This window comes from Prionailurus bengalensis, chromosome A3 (genome assembly GCF_016509475.1).
Source record: "Prionailurus bengalensis isolate Pbe53 chromosome A3, Fcat_Pben_1.1_paternal_pri, whole genome shotgun sequence".
NCBI lineage: Eukaryota > Metazoa > Chordata > Mammalia > Carnivora > Felidae > Prionailurus > Prionailurus bengalensis.
Window position 1 is genome coordinate 57,795,692 of NC_057354.1, and position 22,868 is coordinate 57,818,559.

Consider the following 22,868-nt stretch of genomic DNA (forward strand, 5'->3'; position numbering starts at 1 on the left):
CTACCTGGGATTCTCTCTCTCCCTCTCTCTCTGCCCCTCCCACTGTCTCTTTCTCAAAATAAATAAACCTAAAAAAAAAAAAAAGGTTTCAATTAGAATTTTAATACAGTCGTGAAAACTTACAGAAGCATTTAGTAAAAATCTAACGACTATTGTAAGATAATCAACTAATCCATTCAACAGTAAAGTCCTGGGGCACCGGGGTGGCAAAGTAGGTTAGGTGTCCACCTTTGGTTCAGGTCATGATCTCACAGCTCATGAGTTCAAGCCCCGCATCGGGCTCGGTGCTGACAGCTCAGAGCCTGGAGCCTGCTTCAGATTCTGTGTCTCCTTCTGTCTCTCTCTGTCCCTCCTCTGCTCACACTCTGTCTCGCTGTCTCTCAAAAATAAATAAACATTAAAATTTTTTTTAGAAATTAAAAAAAATTAAGTCCTTTCATCTAAAGTACAGTACAGCATGCCACTTATCATCAACGCCCTTCCAATTTTACAGATTAAAATAAAACCCATGGCTGAGACTGGTTAAATCATTAGACCAAGCTCATCCACTTGTGGCTAGGGTTAAAACCAAATTTGTTGAACCTCAAAGCCAAGGGGTTTTTTTTTTCTTTTTTTATTCAATGTCAACTAAAAAAGAGAAAGAAGACAGCAGTAAAGCTTTCTTTCTTATAATTATGACTGGGTTATTAAACAAAAATAACCTAGTCTGATTTCCTGAAAGTTTCTTCTTTATAAATCACTAAGCCACTTTGGCTTCTGACCACCAAGACCCCATCCAACATAAAAGTATAGTATTTCATAGCAACTTAGTAAGACAAAATGTGAAAGGCAAAGACTTCTAAAAACCAGAATTTGGGGCACCCATAAGTTTCTGTCAAGTTAAGAAGAAACTTTTCTTTTTATTATTATTTTTTAGTGATTATTTGTTTTTGAGAGAGAGAGAGACAGCATGACAGGGGAGGGGCAGAGAGAAAGGGAGACACAGAACTCGAAGTGGGCCCCAGGCTCCACGCTGTCAGCACAGAGCCCGATGCCGGGCTCAAACTCATAAACTGTGAGATCATGCCGTGAGCCGAAGTCGGATGCTCAACCGACTGAGCCACCCAGGCGCCCCAAGTTAAGGAGAAATCTTTCAATGTCTTCTTATTTCTGTAGTGGATACCCTCTTCCTCTTAAGATTTCTCAGAACTACTCTCCATTTTTAAAATTTAATCTAACCCAAATTGGCCATAACTGCTTTCTGATTTTTTAGTTTAGCCATAATTTTCATCTGATTTGGGGTTATAGTTTTGAAATCTCACGTGTCCCTATTTCTAATCTAATTCTCTGACATTTCTGATAAAAAATGAACAAAGCCCAGAAAAACCTTTATTTCCAGAGTAACAGCTAGCAACTTGCATTTGGACCGTGGCACTCAAATACTGCCTAGCTTAAGAGATACCTTGCAAGACTTCTCCATTTGTCTTGCCCGGTGTCATAATTAGATCAAGATGTATGTCTCACACTCCAGAAATGGCCATGGTCTTACTGTAAACCATGTCAAAAGCCAGGACATTTTTGTCATGTTACACGCATGTGAATCCAAGTGGGTCAGGTTCTCAGTAATTCTCACAGGAATAAGCAAAGAGGAAATCTTCCCCCCATTTTATTCGAGAGATTTAGGATGCCACGTTCCTCCCATTCTCCCAATGGGGTGTTTGTAGGGCCTACAACCAACAGAGGCAGACCCTGTGTGGCGGTGGGTGGCCTGGCCTGGGTCTTGGGAGAAGGTTCTGGGGGGCACACCGTCCACCGTGGCACGTTGGGCAGATTCTTCTTCGCCACACTTCAAACTCTAGGAGCTCTCAGTGCTCCTTCCCTGCCTCGCCCCTAAGAAAAGCACTTTCTCCCTCAGTCTTCTTCACCTCAGTGATGGCAACTCCGTCTCTCCAGTTGCTCAAGCCAGAACTCACCCTGTGTAATTAACTCTTCTTTTCCTCACACATTTGGCCTGCAATCCACCAGGACACCCTCTGGGTCTCACTTTCAAACACATCCTACCTGCCAGCACCTCCCCTCATCTCCCTAGCCACCTCCCTCTCCCTAGCCACCACCACCTCGTGCCTGGGCTTTAATGATGGCTTCTGTCAGTTCCCCCTACTCCCACTGGTGCCCCTCTTCAGACTGTTCCTAATATAGGGGTCCAGAGATTCTGTTAAAACCCAAGGCAGATCATCTAGTCCTTCCCCACCCAAAGGAAGAGCTGATGCCCTCGCAGCAGCTCTGAGGTCCCACACAACCTGGGGCCACCTATCACCTCCCCAGTTCCTCCTTTCCAACCCTGTGTCCTCCAGTTACCCACCAGGCTAACTTGCTCATCTTCTCCAAGTCAGTGCTCCTCTGGTAACTTCTCGAAAAGCCTTACCCTGACTGCTCAGTGTTCTCTTTTTCTTTGCTTCTGAATAGCTTTTTTTTTTAATTGAGCTTAAATTCACGTTACATAAAATTAATCGGTCTAAAATGACAATTCAGTAGCATTTAGTGTATTCGTGATGCTGTGAACCACCACCTCTGTCTAGTTCCCAAATATTTTCATCACTCCAGACAAACTCTCACTCCCATTAGTAATTACTCCTTCTCCGGCTTCTAGCAACCACCAGTTTGTTTTCTGCCTCTCTGGATTTCCCCCTTCTGGATATTCCATATAAATGGAATCATCTAGTAAGTACCTTTGATGTCTGGCTTCTCTCATGTAGCATAGTGTATTCAAGGTTCATCTACGTTGAAGCACGTGTCGGTACTATGTTCCTTTTAGTGGTTGAGTGATGTTCCATTGTGTGAATATCCCACAATTTGTTTATCCAGCTATGCATTCATGGACATTTGGGTTGCTTCTGCCTTTGACTATCGTGAATGGTGCAGTTCTGGACATTGGTGTCAAAGCATTCATTTGAGTATCTGATCAATCAATTTTAAATTGCGATATTCACACCCCCCGCCCCCCCCCCCCCCCACACACGTATTCCCTATTTTCTCACCCAGCTCTGGCCGTTTTACTAGGGCACCCGTCAACGTTTAATTTTCTACCTATGAATTGTGTTCCCTGTTTGTATTCTGTTTCCCACCACTAGGATATGAGCTCCAGAAACGGAGAGATTTTTTGTGAGTTTTTCCCACTGACATAGCTCACATGCCTGGCATAGCACCCAGCGCCAAGTAGATATTTGAAAATGTTTGTCTGGAAAGGAGAGGTGTGTATACAAATCTGAATAGGAGCAATGTCCTTTCTGCCATATTTTTACATCTCTTCCTTGAAACTCTGGCTTTTCTATTTTATCTCACAGTAAGGTGAGGCCTTAGTCACTCTTGGACTATCCCATGAGAACTCCTGGGGCAAGAAGAGAGTGAGCATCTTGTAAGCCAGAAGGAACTCTGTGGGCTGAGGACACACAGGAGAGAGAAACAGAGGTGCCGGCCATATGAAAACTAGCCAGCAGGCATAAGTTGGAGAACTTATATAACCTGACTTTAAGACTTCATATAAAGCTGTAATAATGGAAACAGTGTTGTAATGGCATAAAGATGGACATATAGATCAAAGGATCAGAAAAAAAAGGAGTCCAGAAATAGACTTAAACATATAGAAATTGATTTTTCTTAATTTTTTTTCAACGTTTATTTATTTTTGGGGGGACAGAGAGAGACAGAGCATGAATGGGGGAGGGGCAGAGAGAGAGGGAGACACAGAATCGGAAACAGACTCCAGGCTCTGAGCCATCAGCCCAGAGCCCAACGCGGGGCTCGAACTCACGGACCGCAAAATCGTGACCTGGCTGAAGTCGGACACTTAACCGACTGCACCACCCAGGCGCCCCTAGAAATTGATTTTTGATAAAAGCACCAACATAAATCTATAGGAAAGCATGGTTTTCAACAGACGATGATGGAAAAACTGGCTATCTGTATGGATGGAAGATCTTTACCTCACAATATACATAAAAATAAAATCACAATCAATCATATTTGTGGAAATTGCATAGTCGAAAATCTTCATAATTTTCCTATTGGAGTAGGACAAATATTTCTTAGACTAGATACAAAAATCACTAATCATGAAAGAAGAATAAATAACAGAATGTACCAAAATAAGAGCCCCTGTTCTTCGAAGGACATCATTATAATTTGAATAGACCAAGCCACATGCAGACAAGATACAACTTATATGGCTGATGGAGGGCTTGTATCTATCATTTATAAAGGCGACAAAATAGCCCAATTAAAAAATGAGTGAGAAAGAGACTCAAATTGAGATTTCACAAAATACACTGATGGCCAAAACACACATTAAAAAAAGAGAAAACTAAATAATTGAAGCTACAATGATAATCCATCTCATGACATTGCAAAGACTGAGGATTTCAAGTGTTGGCAAGGATATGGTGCAACCAGAACTCCCATATATCACTGGTGGGAGTGTCAAATGATAAATGGCTTCGGAAGATAGTTTGGAAGCTTCTGGTAACTGCTTACCATATGACCCAGAAATTCATCTCCTAAGGATTTACCCAAAGGAAATAAAAACCTATGGCCACAAAAACTTATACACAGATGTTCATAGAATCGCAATGACCAGTAACACGTGAATGGAGACACTATTTTACACTCATGATAGAAAGCTACTCAGCAATAAAAAAAAAAGAAAGAAAGAACACTATGAGTGGATTTAAGAAACATTAGGCTGAGTGAAAAAGCCAGGAGTAAATGAGTACACACTCTATGATTTCATTTCTATAATGCTCTAAAGTGGCAAAGGTTAATTAGTGATTACCTGGGATGGGAGATGCGGGGGCCAATTAACTGTAAAGCAGAATAACAGAAATTTATGGGATGATATCTGAACTGATGATGATCTCATAAGGTATACATCTGTCAAAGCTAACTGAACTTTACACTTAAAATGTATTCTTTTTATTGCACGTACATTTATATCTCAATGAGTTGACAAACAAAGCATAAAATTAAGGAACATCTACTCTGTGACTTAGCAATTCCACTCTTAGTCTTGTCCCAAGAGAATTAAAAGCACGTGTCCACAAAACACTTACAAAAGAGTGTTTATGGACGCCATATTCATGTACCAAAAACAAGACGATTCAAATGTCTACCAACCAGAAGAATGGATAAAGAAAAGGTAATGAGAAAGAAGAGAATTATTGGTACAATACCATGATGAATCTCAAAAAGATCATGTTCAGGAAGTTTAAAGCCCTGCCCCCCCCCCCAAATTACACCAAGCAGAAGAAACTAAACATGGAAGAGTACATATTGCATATTATGCGTCTACGAAGCCCAATGGCAGGCTAATTAACTTAGACTAGGAATCATGAAGCATGTGTTTGAGATTGTGAGAAATTGGTGGGTAAAAAGTGTGGAGGAAACTTCTGAGAAGAAGAAATGCTTCCGGTGGTGTTTGGGATGGTGATTACATCAGTGAATATTACCATCAAATCTTATTCAATGTTTGAGATCTATGGTTTTAATTGAGTGTTAGTTATTTCCCAGTATTTTAAGACAAAATGAAGTCATAGTCTCCCAAGTATGTAATAGGAGAAGCACTGTGCTGAAATCAAGAGACCCAGATTCATTTCCAGTATACCATGAGAAATCGCCTCTGGAGGTCTTACCCATATTTAGTCATCAAACCTCCCATAATAAATGATCTCTAGAGAAAATCGGTTATGTTTTCTTTTTGTTTTTGTTTTGTTTTGTTTTGGTTTTTTCTTTGAGAATGATTCCAAGAATGAATCATCCAGAGCAAGTTCTGTGGTCTTTTTCCAAAAAAACCCAGATAAGTTTCCTCTCTGAATTCATTTCAGAAATTTTCTGGCTAAGGTTATAAGCAACCAGCTAGGTAGGCTTTTGTGTAGTTTCTTGGGTGTGAGTGAAGGTGATGCTTGAAATATTTGATGAAAGTAGCATCATGTAGGCACTGACCAGTTACAAGGACACCGGCCACTGCAAAGGAGCTGGGCTTAATCCTGTGGTTTCTGGATTATGAGGAGGTCACAGGGGAGCACAGTGGAGGGTTTGGGGTGGGGGAGCTGAGGTTTCACCAATAAGGAAAGATTTCAGTGTTTTAGTAATTACCATGGTTGTGCACACCTATTCTGCGTCAACAGAGCTTTTAAGAGCAAAATCCTGAACCCAGACCTCTAGTGTGCCTCTTAGGTGTCGATCACTGCTTCAGATACTGGGGGTGTAGCAATGCACCAAACAGAATAAAGACAGACAAAAAGACCTGCCCACGTGGAATTCACATTCTAGCAGAGAAGACAGACCGTAAACAACACAAATAGGTAAAGAATATTTATAAAACATTTTAGGTGGTGTTACAATAAGGCAGAAAAAAAAAAGCAGAGGAGGGAGGGAAAGAGAGTTGGAGAAATGCAGTTGCAGGTGGTGGGGTGGGGGTGGTCCTGGGAAGGCCAATCAGGAAGGGCACATTTGATAAACAGCCGAAGCAGAGCCCAGGCAGAAGGGCAGGCAGTGCGGAGGTCCTGAGGCTGAGCAGGCCTGGTGTGTCTGAGGAGCAGCAGAGAACCACGTGGCTTGAGCCATGCTAGAAATGGCAGAAAAATAGGAGCTGAGGTCAGAGAGGTCTGGTGACAAAATGCTGCAAGGCTCCGTGAGTCACCGTAAGCACTTTGATTTTTACTCAGTAGGATAATGGAAACCATTAGAGGATTTCAAGCCAAGGAATGACCTGGGTGTTGAGGAAATGCCCTTAAGGAGGACCAGGGATGGAGGAGAAGAACAAGTCAGGAGGCTATGTGGTCGTCCAGGAGAGAGGGAGATGGGAGGGTAGGCCGTGAGACAAGGTTGGAGTCTGGATACATGTTGACGTATTGCTGACAGGATTTCTTGATGGATAGGCTCTGGGATGTGAGAGAAAGAGAGGAGCCAAAGTGACGCCAAGGTTTGGCCTGAGCAGATGGACAAAGGGGTTGCTATTCGCTGAGATGGGGAGACCGCAAGTGGAACAGGTTTGGGAGTAAGATCAGCTCCGTGTGAGGCATAATCAGCTTGACATACTTATTAGACATACAACTGGGGATGTCTAGTCAACGGTGGGGTACTTGCTTCTGAAGTTCAGGAAACACATTCAGGCTAAGAATACAAATTCGGGAGATGTCAGAGTGTAGATGAAATGAAGTCCGTGAGACTAATAAATGAGATCCTCAAGAGGGAAAGTGGACAGGCCATGAGGGCACAAAAGAACAACTTCTTAGTTTCACCATAAAATTTCCCTAAAAGACAAATTTTACTCTCTCTGCAAAGTACTGGAGAAGGGTTGAGACTTCAGCATAAGTTAAAATAAGTTTTTAACTTCAAACCCTTGGTCTCTTCTTTCTTTTTCTTGTTTGGTTTGTTCACTTGATTGTTTTGTAAATGTCTTGATAGAATCTGAATCCACTCTGGGAACACGGCCTTACTTGTTTCTTTAAATTTCAACTCGTTAATAAATAGGTAAGATTGTGACGGCATTCTGCTATTGTCATTGTCTCTGATTACCCCCATGTCCTTGCTAAAGCCAGTGTCAATCCTCAGTCTTGACCTTCCCTTGAAGGAATCTCTGTCACAGGCAAGCAACTTCTCCTTCATTTTCCTGCAGGTCCCTCACTGGCTGCTCCTTCATATCCCCCCCGCCCCCCCCCCCCCCCCCCCGCCGCCACACCTCATGGTTTAGTCCTTGGGTGTCTCTTCTTCTCTACCTGCATTCATTCCCCACGTATGCCGTCCAGATTCTGTTGGTTCCCAGGTACTTCCCAGGTATAATCTGAAACCAGACCCGGTACATGGAGGACAGGGAGAGGCTGAAGAAAGAGGCAGGCTACTCCAGAAAGGTAGGTGGAAGTTGGCAGTTTTAATGAGCAAGGGAACTTCATTATGGAGTTTATCTTGGGTAGCAACAGGACACATAGATCTCTGTACCTGCCTGCCAAATCTGAAGAGTTTGTCTAAAGGATTTGACTGGCTTCAGCCATGTACACTGTCCAGATGGTCTCAACACCACATAGCTCTCTCAAGTGCATGTCCTTGGAGCAGCCTCTGGTCATGGATAAGACTAGCAGAACCCATATTCCAAGGAAAGTGGAGGGGGTGAGGAGCCTCAGTTCCCAGGCTGAGTGTCAACCAGCAGTCATATCCTCTCAATGAGCTCCCCCAACAGTTTCCTTGTTCTGACCATCGCCTATACACTGATCATACACTGGCAAACCTGTTGTTCAGACTTTCCCCCTGAACTTCAGACTCAGGTATTCACTGCAGATTCGACACCTCCACTCTGGGTCCTCGACGTCTCAAAATTAACCAGTCAACTTTGAATTCCTGCTCTTCCCACCAAAACCTGCTCTTCCGATAACCCTTATCATCTTAGTTGATGGTAACTCCATCTTTACAGCTGCACAGATGAGAATCCCTGGAGGTCTCCTTATGCCTCGTTTTCTCCAGCACATTCTCTCCAATCCATCAGTGAATCCTGCTGAGTCTATTTTCCAGATATATTCAGGGCCCAACCACATGACCCCTTGTCCTGGCCCTCACTGGTGGTCTGGGTCACCTCTGTCTCTTGCCTGGACTACTGCAATCACCTCCAGAGTCCTCTCTTTGGTCCTTCCCTTGCCTCTTATAATCTACTTTCAGAGCAGAAATCATCATGAACCTTTTAATCACTCCTCAAACCTCCCCTTTCACTCAGTGAAAGCCAAATTCTTTGTAATGGACAAAAAGGCCCTCCACGGTCTGCCACCCTTCACACTTCTTTGATTCAGGTTATTCTGTGTTTTCTTGCCCTCATTCCACTCCATGAACACCTTTGCCCTCCCTCTTCCTCAAACGCTCCATACTTGCCTCCCCTTCTGAGCCTTTGCACCAGCTTGAGACTCTATCCTAGATTCCCTTCTGCCAGACATCTCTCCGGCTCATTCCCGCATTTTCTCCTTAATGAGATCTGCCCTTTGCACTCCCAACCTCCTTATTCTGCTCTATTTTTTTCCCGTGGCTTTTATTACCTTCTAACACACTAGATACCGGACTTGGGCATCACATATGTGTATTTTCTGTTTTGTTCCCTTACCTATCCCAGAGTAGCTTTTGAATGAATCAAATATCAATACGTAGCTTTTGAATGAACAAATGAACAAACCTTGTTAGGTATGCTGAGGATTCATTTCCTCTCCAACTAGATTGTTACTGAATTGAATCCTTTTGGTTTTAAGGACGTCATACTTAAGGGTGCTTTCAATTATAAAGGTGGAAGTAGAAATAGGAGGTGGGTGAATGAGCCCTGCGTTTGGCTCAGAGGCCAGGGGCACAGACCACGCTGACAGATTGAAAGAAGGGAAGGGGCGCCTGGGTGGCTCAGTCGGTTCAGTGTCTGGCTCTTGATTTTGGCTCAGGTCACGATCTTAACAGTTCGTGAGTTCTAGCCCCACATCAGGCTCTGCACTGATAGTGTGGCGTCTGCTTGAGATTCTCTCTCTCTTTCTCACTTTTCCTCTTCCCCACACACTCTCTGTCTTTCTTAAAAAATAATAAACATTAAAAAAAAAAAAAAGAAAGGAGAGTTTAAGCGGAAACACACATACACCAAAAGAGAGAGAGAGAAAAAAAAAAAAGAAAAGCCAAAGGAGTCATGTTTGACTTCAACCTCCAATTTGCTCAAAATACTCCCTCACAACAACAGGCGGCAAACCCATTCTAAGATCATTTATTTGTTCGTGATGATTTATTTCAAAATAAATTTTATTTTATGAAGCTTAATATAGATCACATTTTGAAAACATTAATCTTCTGTTTTATCTTTTGAAAGGTAGTTTCTCTGATGTCTTTTAAAAGTTGGTATTTATGTAGGCAGTGATCTAACAGAGACTTGTTGGTGGGACAGGGGCATGCTTAAATTTCCAGGAAACAATGCTCAAAAAAATCAAAATGAAGAGAAAGTACATTTGAACATTCCGGCCCAGAATCTACCAGAACTCTGCACAAGGAGACAAAACAACATGAGAGAATTCACAACTGAACGCTTTGTCTTTATCTCTTTGCTTATCATTCCTACAGAGTAGTGAATCCCCAGAAAACTTGGATAACAAGTTTTAATTAAAAATTTGTTTTATTTGAGAGAGATAGAGAGAGAGAGATAGAGAGAGCATCTTATTCAAGAGAATGATTTTTTTGGGGCGCCTGGGTGGTGCAGTCGGTTAAGCGTCCGACTTCAGCCAGGTCACGATCTTGCAGTCCGTGAGTTTGAGCCCCGCGTCAGGCTCTGGGCTGATGGCTCAGAGCCTGGAGCCTGTTTCCGATTCTGTGTCTCCCTCTCTCTCTGCCCCTCCCCCGTTCATGCTCTGTCTCTCTCTGTCCCAAAAATAAATAAACGTTGAAAAAAAAATTAAAAAAAAAAAAGAGTGATTTTTTTTTCTTTTAGCATTTAAGGTTACTGCTCAGATGGTGAGTTGAAGACATCAGCTACCAGTGTATAATTAGTCAAGCTTCCAGCAGGAAGTGGCTGAAAACTTTCTGGCCAACTAAGGATGCAGGGTGAAGAGGGCTTCAGAAAGTGCTGGTTGGCCCTGGGAGTGGGCAGAGAATATGAGGAGCAGGGAGAGGGACCAGCAACCTCAGATGAATTCCCATCATCTCATTTTCTTTCCTCAGGGATAAGTCCCCATCCTGGGATTCTCAGTTGCGCGCAGTGAGCCAACAGTGTGGAGGTTCCCGTGCACAGTGACTCAACCCCTCAGTCCCTTCATCTCCTTAACTACAAGGCTTCTGAAAGGAATGTGTAGGGAAGTCTCCGTTGCCATCTTACGGTGGGCTCAAACAGGCATCTAATATTCATACTTTAATCACGTTAAGTCAAAAGACATAAACGGTCTTAGGGTCAGCAGTTGTTGAAATTCAAAGTTATCCATCTACCAAGGGAATGAGGTATAAGGACTGGTTTAAATCTCAGTTACAATGTTATGGACACTGTCTTTATTATGTTTTTCCATCAGGGCACTGTCCCCTTCCACCTGGCAAGGACATGGGGGTAATCAGAGACAATGACAATAGCAGAATGCCGTCACAATCTTACCTATTTATTAACGAGTTGAAATTTAAAGAAACAAGTAAGGCCATGTTCCCAGAGTGGATTCAGATTCTATCAAGACATTTACAAAACAATCAAGTGAACAAACCAAACAAGAAAAAGAAAGAAGAGACCAAGGGTTTGAAGTTAAAAACTTATTTTAACTTATGCTGAAGTCTCAACCCTTCTCCAGTACTTTGCAGAGAGAGTAAAATTTGTCTTTTAGGGAAATTTTATGGTGAAACTAAGAAGTTGTTCTTTTGTGCCCTCATGGCCTGTCCACTTTCCCTCTTGAGGATCTCATTTATTAGTCTCACGGACTTCATTTCATCTACACTCTGACATCTCCCGAATTTGTATTCTCATCTTTTATGTACAGTGACATAAAAGGAGAAACTGGCTGTCTTGGTGCAGTTGGGGTCTTGAAGCAACATGTGGCTCCAGATCCAGTCCCAGAGACTCAACCCAACCCTTTTCATGCTCATAGTCTTGTTGCGGTGAGCCTGCGCTCTCAGCAGCATTGGTGTGGCATAGGAGTTGAATGCACAGGGTTTGAATCGGCTAGAGCCGGGTTTCACCCCTACTTCACAAATTATCCTAAGGTCAACAGGATATGGTATATGGAGAGCACTTGGCTCAGGGTTCTGCACAGAGCAGACTCTCAGTATATAGTTATTGCTGCTACTGCTCTGTTATTACAAGTGTGCTAAAAAAAAAACCAATTGTGTCTCAGACAGGAAAGAGCCTCCCCACCCCTTACCCAGGTCCCCTTCGTCACCCCACATCTCTAATCTCCCCTGAGTCTGCACCCAGTCTTCAGTAAAACTCATAAAAGAAAATATAGGGAAAAGCTTCATGACATTAGCCTTGGCAACGATTTCATGGATATGACACCAAAAGCACAGAGAAATTGACAGAAAGCAAGAGAAAAATAGTGGAACTACATCACACTAGAAACTTCTGCAAAACACAGGAAACAATCAACAAAGTGAAATGGCAATCTATGAAATGGAAGAGAACATTTGCATACCACCCATCTGGTAAAGAATTGATTTCCAAAATATATAAGGGACTTTTACAATTCAATAGCAGAAGAAGAAGAAGAAGAAGAAGAAGAAGAAGAAGGAGGAGGAAGAGAAGGAGAAGGAGAAGAACCATCCATTAAAACATGGGCTAATGACTTGAATAGACATTTATCCAAAGAAGACATACAAATGGCTAACAGGTACATGAAAGATGTTCAATATCACTCATCATCAGGGAAATATAAACCAAAACCACAATGAGATAACACCTCCCACCTGTCAGGATGGCTATTATCAAAGAAACAAAAGATAAGTGCTGGAAAGCATGTGTAGAAACTAGAACCCTTGTACACTATTGGTGGGAGTGCAAAATGGTACAGTTGCTAAGGATAACATAAAGGTTCCTGAAAAAGTTAACACTGGGAAATAGAAATAGTGATCCAACAATCCCACTTCTGGGAATTTATTGGGATCTCAAAGAAATATTATCTGTCCCATGTTCATTGCAGCACTATTCATAATAGCCAGGATGTGGAAACAACATAAGGCTACGGAGAGATGAATGGGTAAAGAAAGTGTAGTATAGACATACAATGGAATAATATTCAGCCCGGACCCTGAGGATATTACGCTAAGTGAAATAAACCAGTCACAGAAGAACACATATTACATGGTCCCACTTATGTGTAGTCAAATACATTGAATAAAAGAATGGAATGGTGGTTTCCTGGGCCTCAGGGGAGGGGGAAAGGGGAGGTTGGTAATCAACAGGCATAAAGTTTCAGTTAAGTAAGATGACTAATTTCTAGAGATCTGTTGTATAATATTGTGCATATAGTTAACTATTCCGGATTGTACACTTAAAAGTTTGTTAAACCATTAAGTCTCATGTTAAGGATTTTTAGCACAATAAAATTAAAAAAAAATTTAAGACCCCTATTTAGAATCCAGACAACCTGCCTGGCCCTTTCCCTTCTTCTTTCTGGAAACTGGACTTGGTGGCTGTTAGAGTTTTGTTCCAGACCAGAGGGATCTTTCCCTTCCTCCTGAACTATGACCCTGCCACGTGCATGCACTTCTACGCACGTGTGCTATACTCACACGATTTCAGCCTCACAACTGTTGGGACACTCCTGCATTGCACCTGCCCACTACAGTGCATTTGCCCTTGCATAGTAATGTTGCCTAAAACTTTGGAGACTCGCTCCTTTGAAGTTTTCTGTTTCTGCAATTATAGGAAACTGGGAAGTGTGGAGGGGTGAGCAGAAAAAGACAGACCCTCACAATCATATGATGAGTATTTCGAAGGACATAGATGAAGAGCTCACCTCCTGGAGAAGCAGGTATCTGCTACCCACATCCCCTTAAGCTATTGGTCCTTGTCTCCAAATGTAGACACGTCCGGTAGGAAACTACTTTGGGACCAATCACCTCATCTAAACAACCTGTTCAAGAATAGAGAGAACCCGATGTCTTGCTGGGGATTCTGTAAAGTTCAAATCAGCATCCCTGGCACCCCGTCTGCAGGGCACAGAGATAATAGTTCCCGGAGCGGGAAAGGAAAAAAATAATGACGATGAGGAGGGCTGACATTACTCAGCATTTACTATCGGCTAGGTACTGAACTAAGTACTCTGCATCCATTTAATCTTTAGAAACCACCCTTGGAATCTGGCATTAGCATTACCATGTGGGTTTTGTAGGTAAAGAATACAAGAATTAAAGAGGTTAGATAAATTGCTTGGAGTCGTGGATCACATAAGTGTAAGAGCAGGGATTAAATGCAATTCTGCACGGGGGCACCTGGGTGGCTCAGTCGGTTAAGCCTGACTCTTGATCTCTGCTCAGCTCATGATCACAGGGTCATGGGATCAAGCCCCACATTGGGCTCCATGCTGGGCATGGAGTCTGCTTGAGATTCTCTCTCTCCCTCTCCCCTTGCCCCTCCCTGCTCGTTCTCTCTCTCTCTCTCCCAAATAAATAAAATTAAATAAATACCATAAAAGCAACTCTGCACAATTCCAAAGTTTTCTGTCTCAAATACTTGACACAGAATAACAGACATTGGATAACAATGTTCATATTGATACTTGGGGGACAATGACACACGGTCAGTTTGGCCTTGAGTGCTGATAAAAGAACCATCGCAGCTACTGGCAAGCACCCCTCCCTTGTCTCTGCTCTTGGAAGAAATTATTGGGAAATCTGACGCTCATTGGGTAGGGAGGGCTTTGGGGGCCAGCTCTGCCATATTTGGACCTGCACACTTTGTTGGGCAGCCTCCAGAGAGAAAGAGAACAGAGGCATCAAGCAGAGGTTCAAAGCAGGCACCAATGACACATGTGACCTTGAACCAGTTATTCACCTCAGCCCTTCTCCTCACACCCACCACTTGCTTTCCATCCTGTGTTTCCTTCTCCCTGATGGCTGACTTCCCATATGGCATGCCTCTTCCTTTCCCCTACTGTCCTGAGGCTCCTAACTTCCTGAGTCCTTTCTCCCGTCACCATCTGAGATTCCACATCTGTATTTTCGTGGACTCCAGGAAGAATAGTTGGAATACATGCACTCTGCATGTACAATGCAAGGCCCCTTGCTTTCCCAACCTCCACCAGATATTTTCCAACACAGGAGGCTAGAGTCCCATACTGTACAAACCAGACTACAAAAGACCCATCAATCTGTAACGAGATTTTCCCATTGGTAATACTGCTCTTTTTTCATAAACAAAAAATGGATGGCAACTATTATTTTTAACCTGGATTTTGCTTTAAAATTCCATTCCCTTTGAGATAAAAGTATTAAAAAGAAAAACAAACAAACAAGGGAACTTACCGTCAGGAAGTCGTACTTGAGCTCTTTCTTCCCCAACTTTCTACCAACAGAGTTTATTAACCCTGAACGCCAATTTCTCTAATAGACCTCTGCTAAATACAATAGCCACTTTTCTTTAAAAACTTGCCATTTTCTTTATCAGTGAAGACACAAGAACCACATTACTGATAAGCTGAAACTGATGAACTGTGCTGTTCACAAATGGGGACTGCAGTTTTCACATTGTCTATTTCAAAGATCTCTGATGATTCTACCCTCCCAATGTTTCGTTATCTCCATAGATGGTTACATTTCACCTTAAGTAGACTTTGCTTCCCCTGTGGGTGACTTTCTCAGCAAAACCTCCCTGACTCCATGTAGGTGGCCTGTCATTCATTGCCTGGAGAGTGGGTTGGCAGCTGTAACTTCCTGAAAGCTGCAGCTCCAAATTCAAGGATGCATATTCCTGCAGCAAGTTTTAGTGCTGGTGCCTCAGTGTCAATGGTTTGAAAACTCCAATACATATCGGGTGCTTAAGTGTGCACCAGGCTCTGTGTGCAGGGATTTTGCACATGCAATCCCTACACTCTTCAGAGCCTTATCAGAGACTCCGGGAGGCTGACAGTTACCTTACCCAAGGCAACAGGCAGTACAAGGAAAAGCCAGAAAAATGCAAAGCTTCTGTACCTGGACTTTTTCCATTTACCACCAAATGGCATGTCTCAGATGGTTGTAATACAAATCTGTGAATACATATTACAGTTATTAGAATTCTGGATGAACCAGCTTCAATCACTTCCATGATTTTGTTTTCAAGATGTCGGTGACTTTCAAACAATCAGGATGTACCATCTGTTAAAGAGTTCTCTAATACAGTAGAGAGAGCATGAGTTTTAGATAAATTCTGGTTTTCCTCTTACCAACAACGTGACTTTGGGCAACTTCCTCAATCTCTCTACATCTTTTGTGATAAGGGTGTTGTTATCAATATTAAATGAATAATCTGTGCAAGGGGTCAGCCATATTAATGGATACCGATGGCTTTCTGCCCTGCCATATGCTCAACCTATTGTGCCCATCACAATTGTACTAAACACACACACACACACACACACACACACGCGCACACTTCAAAATTTGTTTATTTTTTTCATGGTTGCTTCAAGACCCCAACTGCACCAAGACAGCCAGTTTCTCCTTTTATGTCACTGTACATAAAAGATGAAAATTGACAGCAAAATCTAATTACATGTTGCATGATATTTATGTGGAACATGCTTTTCCAGGAGGTCATCTATCATTTCTTCTCCACTGTTAGAAAACTGGGAAAAATAGCCTCAAAGAAACTTACCCATACTTATTGATGCACCCAACAGGCTGGCAGGCACTGTGAGAGATGTAAGAGAAATATAAGACTCATTTCTGACCTCAAGGAACTTAAGCTTTATGAAAAAAATTAAGGTGTGGGGGGGGGGGAATGTAGTATTTTACAAATCTGAAAATTTTGAGCTTAAATTAGAAATTTACAACGACCTGAATATTTCTTAAAAGTAGGGTAGGTTATCAAGAGACCAAGTCATTTTTATGCAAAAATGGAATTTAAAAAATCCTCCTGGCATGGTTGAGCTACTTGTCCCAACTCTAGATCTCTTGATATCCTTAGCCATCATGTGAGTGTTGAGACGGAAGCATTTAAAATCTGCTGCGGAATTTATCTTTCAAAGAGACTGTTAGCTTTGGTATGTGCGAACTTGATGGTTATCAAGATGATTAATGGCATTTTCAGTGTTTCCGTCAACATTTCAAGAAACCTGAACTTCAGAAAGGCCGATGTCTATCAAGGTCCATCAAGTTTATTTGGAGGAAGATAGAGGGGCCTCACAGCCATGGGCAGCTTCAGGAAGTTTCTCTTTAACCATCCCTCGATCTCTGAATTCAGCAGAGGAAAGACTAGGAGACTGTGGAAGAGACAAGAGCTCGAACCCCTCAAAGTTCCCTCCCCGGGCCTGAAGATCCTCCATGGTGCACTCCAAGTGTGACTCGCCCTCAGGCCACACCCCCTAAAAATGACTGGACTCCTTGGAGGTGACCCTTCTGAACAGAAGTACCCCATAACCAATGGGGGATAATACTTCTCTATGAGAGAGCAGAGCAACATCTGTGATAACTCACCATTCAGTGACATGAAAGGAAACCTCAAAACTGGCCAAACTTGTTCATATGAAATGAGAACAACCACTTGGCACTGAAGAGCTGAAATGTGTGTGCGTGTGTGTGTGCATGCGTGCGTGTGTGTGCGCACGCATGCGCGCACATACACATCCTAGTGCAGGCTCATGTGTTTGCATATGGGTTTTGTCCACATGGAGAGGACATCTTAGCTCTGCACCAAACCAAAACCAGCTTTGAAATGTCAAAAATCTCACCAAATTGCCAAAACGGAGAGGTTGGCTGGTCCTTGCCCCTTGAAGAGCTTGGAACAATTGGCTCAGACAACCAAACGATAGCAGGTCTTTCCTGTGATGTCCACTAATTCCTGGGCTCATTATGTCAAGGTCTCCTCTGTCCCTGGCTGCTGCCCCTGGAGTCCCATCTCTGTTCTGGTTGTCATCAGCCTAGAACTCAGTTCCTTTTCCAGTGTGCACAAGAAATCCCTTTACACCAAATGGTTCTGAAACGTGGTGCACCAAGTTAAGATCTGTGCAGCCCATGGCATATTTCATGGCTTCCTACCATCTCTCTTTCATCCCCTCTCTCATCCGTTCATCACTGCCCCTTCCCTCACAAAAGTGTTCAGGAGCCTTCCACTTTGTCCCAGTGCCTGTCCTCATATGAGCGCACCCCGAACGCACCAAGGTTCTAGGCAGTTAAAAAGGTGGCACCCCCCCCTTTTAGAAAGAAGCTGAAGCTTCTGGATTGCAAATCCACTTTCCTCTGTCACATCCACCTTTGGCTCACCTTTACCTCCTCATGAGCACCCTTTTCCCCCTTCTAGCACCTTCTCACCTCTTACCTGCTTGCCACAACCCATTGAATATGTTGACTAGCACGCCTTGCTGCTTTATTTTCCCAAGGAGCAGAGAGTTACTTGAAGAATAGAAGAGCCTTGGGCGCCTGGGTGGCGCAGTCGGTTAAGCGTCCGACTTCAGCCAGGTCACGATCTCGCGGTCCGTGAGTTCGAGCCCCGCGTCAGGCTCTGGGCTGATGGCTCAGAGCCTGGAGCCTGTTTCCGATTCTGTGTCTCCCTCTCTCTCTGCCCCTCCCCCGTTCATGCTCTGTCTCTCTCTGTCCCAAAAATAAATAAATGTTGAAAAAAAAATTAAAAAAAAAAAAAGAATAGAAGAGCCTTATAAATGCTAAATCTGAGCAACTTAAAAAATAATCTCAGCATCTATAAAAAAAAAAAATAAAACTGTAGGAGTAGTATTTTAACCCAGAAAACCCAAATCAAATTGAATAGGTCGCCAGAAACTTTACTTCCTCATAAAACTAGCCTTGTGTGTCTCTAACTTTCCTTTCACGCTTGGTCCCTGTTCTCCTCATCATATTTAAGAGGAAATCAAATTCAACCTTATTTCATATTCATACTGTTGTTAAGTTCTTTCAGATCTTTCAGGATTGCAGAGATAGATAATTTTTTTTAATCTTCAGGACTTTAATTGGCTGTTCATGATTTTATTGAAGCAATTATCCTTAATAATTGTCTCCTGCTCATCCTAATCTAATGGATGTAAGTTAGAAGCTTTGGATTATAGTAATCTTTCTCTTTTTTCAGAAATTAAAAACTGAAACAAAGCATGAAAGCATTACTCCTATTCCGAAGTTCAAAAAAGTCCTTGTTTGGCAGAGTTAACGGAGATACTTTGAGACCTGAGCAATGGGACATACGTTCAGTTGGAAGAAGAAATAATCTTGAGCTGAAAAATTAGATTTTTATATTCTCTTTCTGTCTCTGTTTCTTTCTCTCTCATACACACATACATACATGCACACGTGCACGCACACACACACACACACACACACTCCTTCTCCAAAGGAAACAATGAAAAATATTTAGTCAATGACTTCTAAAAATACATTTAGATTGCTCCATGGTCATGTGTCCCCTGCCAGACTTGAGCAGTTTAAGCAAAAGGATGAGCAACTGGGTAGCTAGAAATTGTGAGGTCCCAATAAAAAGCACCTTCCGTGGGTGTGGCAACCAGCCTCCAAGATAGCCCCCAATGATCTCTGCCTCTCTTGTGTAGTGCTTTCCCACACCATACCAGGCAGCTCTACGTGGCCAACAAGATATGGAATAAGTGAGCACTTGCCACCTCCAAAATTGGGTTAGGGCTTGCTGTTGAATCACTCGTTCTAAGAGAAGCCATGCCATGAACAGCCCACGGAGAGGTAACAACGCCTCCTGCCAACAAGTCACATGAGTGAGTTTGAGGGAAATCTGCCAGGTGCAGTCAAGTCTTCAGCGATGACAACTTATGGCCAACAAGTTGACTGCAACTTTATGAAAGAACCCGAAGTAGAACCACCCAGCTAAGGCACTCTTGGATCCAGAAAACACGTGACATAATAAAGGTTTCTTGTGCAGGCTACCAAATTTTAGAGTAATTTGTTATACAGCAGTAGGTACCTACTAGTTGACAATAATAGGTCCACAACTGTTTTCCCTGTGGTTCTATCAATGAGGAGGTAATAGGGGTCCTTGCTAGTATGAAATCATTTAGTCTCCATGGGTTTTTGCATTCTATTTCCCTTACAAAAATGCAACCTCTACTCCTACATAATAGGCTTTTTGCTCTCTGTGTTGTCAGGACTTCCTATCTGAGAGATTGTTCCACTCTTTAAAGTCCTCCTCTCCTAGTGTCATCAGATCAACTATCCACACAGGCAATCTATGTCTTCAACAGACCTTTGTCCACTTATCAGAAGCAAATAAACTCATTTTGTCATAGAAAGCAACATTTCATTGTGTTGTCCTTAAAATCTAGGATTGGTACCATGTCCGTACTGGTCAGCAGTGGTATCTGAGAGGCCTCGAGGGGACAGATCTTTAAGGACAGTGAGATGGCCCACATGTGGTTACCGGGAGCACAGCCAGCAGGCAGTCCAAGTTTCAGTATGAAAGGCAGAGGTCAGCAAGGGCAGTGGGTGGGAGCTGGGGCCTGGTTCTTGGGCAGGGGGTCTGTGACTTTGGGCAAACAGGCTTTGTCTTGATCAGAAATGTTCTTATTGTGATGTGATACCTTCCTCTTGTAGTGGCCTTTGCTCCTTGGAATCTCAAGCAAACACAGTGAGCGTGTAAGAGGAAAATCCAATTCTGTAGGTCATGTCCTCCATATTTCCCCTGTGTGGTGGTCCTTGTTCTCTGGTGTCTCAGTCACTTCCCTTACCTTTTAATGTTGTCAGAACACAAGAGGAGAGCCACCTGTAGTCGTATTCTCATTCTTTCCTCTTATGTAAATGAATGTCAACATTTTCCATTATGACCCTAGGTCTCCTAAACCTAGAAATCCAGAAGCAAGCTTCCATCTGGGGCTCATAAAAGGTTACACATGGCCTTTATTCGCTGAAATTCTTGACCCTTGTGAATATTCATAACAGATGGTCTTCTGAGATCAAGTCCAGATACTTTGAAGCATTCCAAGAAAACTTACATTTACTGAGAGAAGAGAATTGAGAAAGGAAAGAAGGGGATTTCAACAGAGACCACACATATACATTTTCAGGAAATCACTTTACTCATCCTCTCAAGGTTGTTTCTTTGCAGGGTCCTGTCCAATTCTCTTGAAATCAACTTCCTTCATCAATGATATTTTTTTTCAAAACAAACAAACAAACAAACAAACAAACAATTTATTTGCCAACATACTTTCATAATACGTAGCTCGTACTATCTAACAGGTACTATCCTTACATCTGAAGCACAAAACAATGGAATATTGGGGCACCAGAGTCGTTTTAAAATCAGGTGTTCCTGGCTATATAAGTTATGTTCAGAGAAGAAATGTTGAGTATTTCTGAGTGTTATGCCTAGTACTCACAGATAATAACTTCGCACATGTTCATATATTTCTAAGTCCTACTTCTCATAGTGTGTGTAGAATATAGTTGTGCAAGATACATATAATTATGCATAATATTATATATATACACACACACACAAAACCAATAAGATATGAAAGAGACAAAAAGGAAAATAAGGAAAAGAAGTCGTGTTATGCTTTCATAAGAGATAATAAATCATAATAACATAACAATGTAAAACACAATAAAAATCACAATGAATTCTTTTGGACTTTGACAAAATAATTCTAACATTAAACTGGAGAATAAATAAAAATAGCAAAACTAGCTTTTTATTAAGTTCTCATGTGTTCTAGGCATTGGCTCCAGCCACCAAACTAGCAAGCATCACCCTACTAAACTTAGAAACTAGGGCCTGTTGGTACCACCACTTTCTAGATAAGGAAACTGGGCCGTGAAGAAGTGAATAAATTTGCTGGGTCCCCTGTCAATCAGCTGGGGAGGTGGGATTTGGACTCAATTACCGGGAAAGCAAAGTTTACACTACACCCAATATCTGCACTGCTTCTCAGCTTTCCAGGAATACTTGAGAAAATGAATAACATTTTCCAGGAAAATGTTAAAAAATAAAAGAAGGTTAAGAGAATGGGTGTTGGTCCTTCCTGATGTTCTCTCCTGGGCCTACCATTGTTCAATAAAGTTTAAGTAATGAAAATAATGTGGAATGGCCACAGGAGGAGACAAATTGCTTAACGGAACGGAATAAAAAGTCTAGAAGCAGATCTCAACATGCAGAAGAATTTATCACAAGATGGTTAAACAACAGCATATCAATTCTCGGGGCAAGAATAGGCTTTAAATAAATAGCGTTAAGAGCATTTTAGATTTATCTTAGCATTGTAAATGTTTTAATGTAAGCATTGTAAAATATATTATGATGAGAAAAATAAAGTTCAGTTGATGAAAAAATTAAGTTCCAAGTGAATTAAAGGTTTAAAAGTTAAGAAAACTTAAGCTGTGAACAAACAGAGTAAAATATTACCTTGGTTATGAGGTACAAGTAATATTTGACTTCCTAAAGCACAATGATAAAGACGGAAACCAAAATTGCAAAGGTCAAATCAATTTCATTACAGCTGAATATCCTATAAATAGCAAGCCTGGGGAAATATTTGAAATTTATATATTTGTATATAGCTTATAGAGTTTATATGTAGACACACACACATATACTTTCTATACAAATATATTTTATAAATCAATAACAGAACGCATAACTTGAGATTTTAAATTGTCAAAGGACATAATTAGGCAATACACAAAAGAGGTCATAGAACTTTTCAATAAGCTAATTACAAACATCATGCCTCAAAACTAACCAGGAAATACACATTAAAATCCATAAAAGTACCATTTCTACTTATCGAATTTGTAAAAAGCTTTACAAAACTACAATATCTGATACTGGCAAAAAAGTGCAGCCAGATGATGGATATACAAACTGGTACAACCTTTCTAGAGGGTAAGTTGGACACTGGACTAAAACTCCTCTTTAACTTGGTTATTTGTTTTCTGTTCATATATTTGAAGAAATCATGGATGTTCAAAAATATTGAGCTTTTCACTGGCCCTGTTGTGGAGAAGAGTGGGGAAATAACCATGCACCCTAATTGACTGAATAATCTATGCTACTCCTACCTAATACTTTGCAGTCATCACAAATCCTATAGACTAATGACGTTTAAAGAAACACAGTATATTTGTGACATATTTTAAGTGTTTCAAGAACAGGTCTTGTGATTTTCACTCCCACTGAAGATGAAGTAACAATGACTGGATTTACTCTCCTTCCTAAAACAACTAAAAGCTGGACAAAATGTATGAACTGACAGCTCTTA

At 41.8% G+C, this 22,868-nt stretch overlaps 1 protein-coding gene across 1 annotated transcript in view; it reads right to left on the reverse strand.

The window, feature by feature from the left end:
• IL1RL1 (interleukin 1 receptor like 1) overlaps positions 1-15,664 on the reverse strand; it is a 37,452-nt gene extending 21,788 nt beyond the window's left edge. The window contains exon 1 of the mRNA XM_043603060.1: positions 14,968-15,664. The gene's annotated coding sequence lies outside the window, so the exon portion shown is untranslated. The remainder of the gene's footprint in view (positions 1-14,967) is intronic.
• Between the last annotated feature and the right edge of the window lie 7,204 nt (positions 15,665-22,868).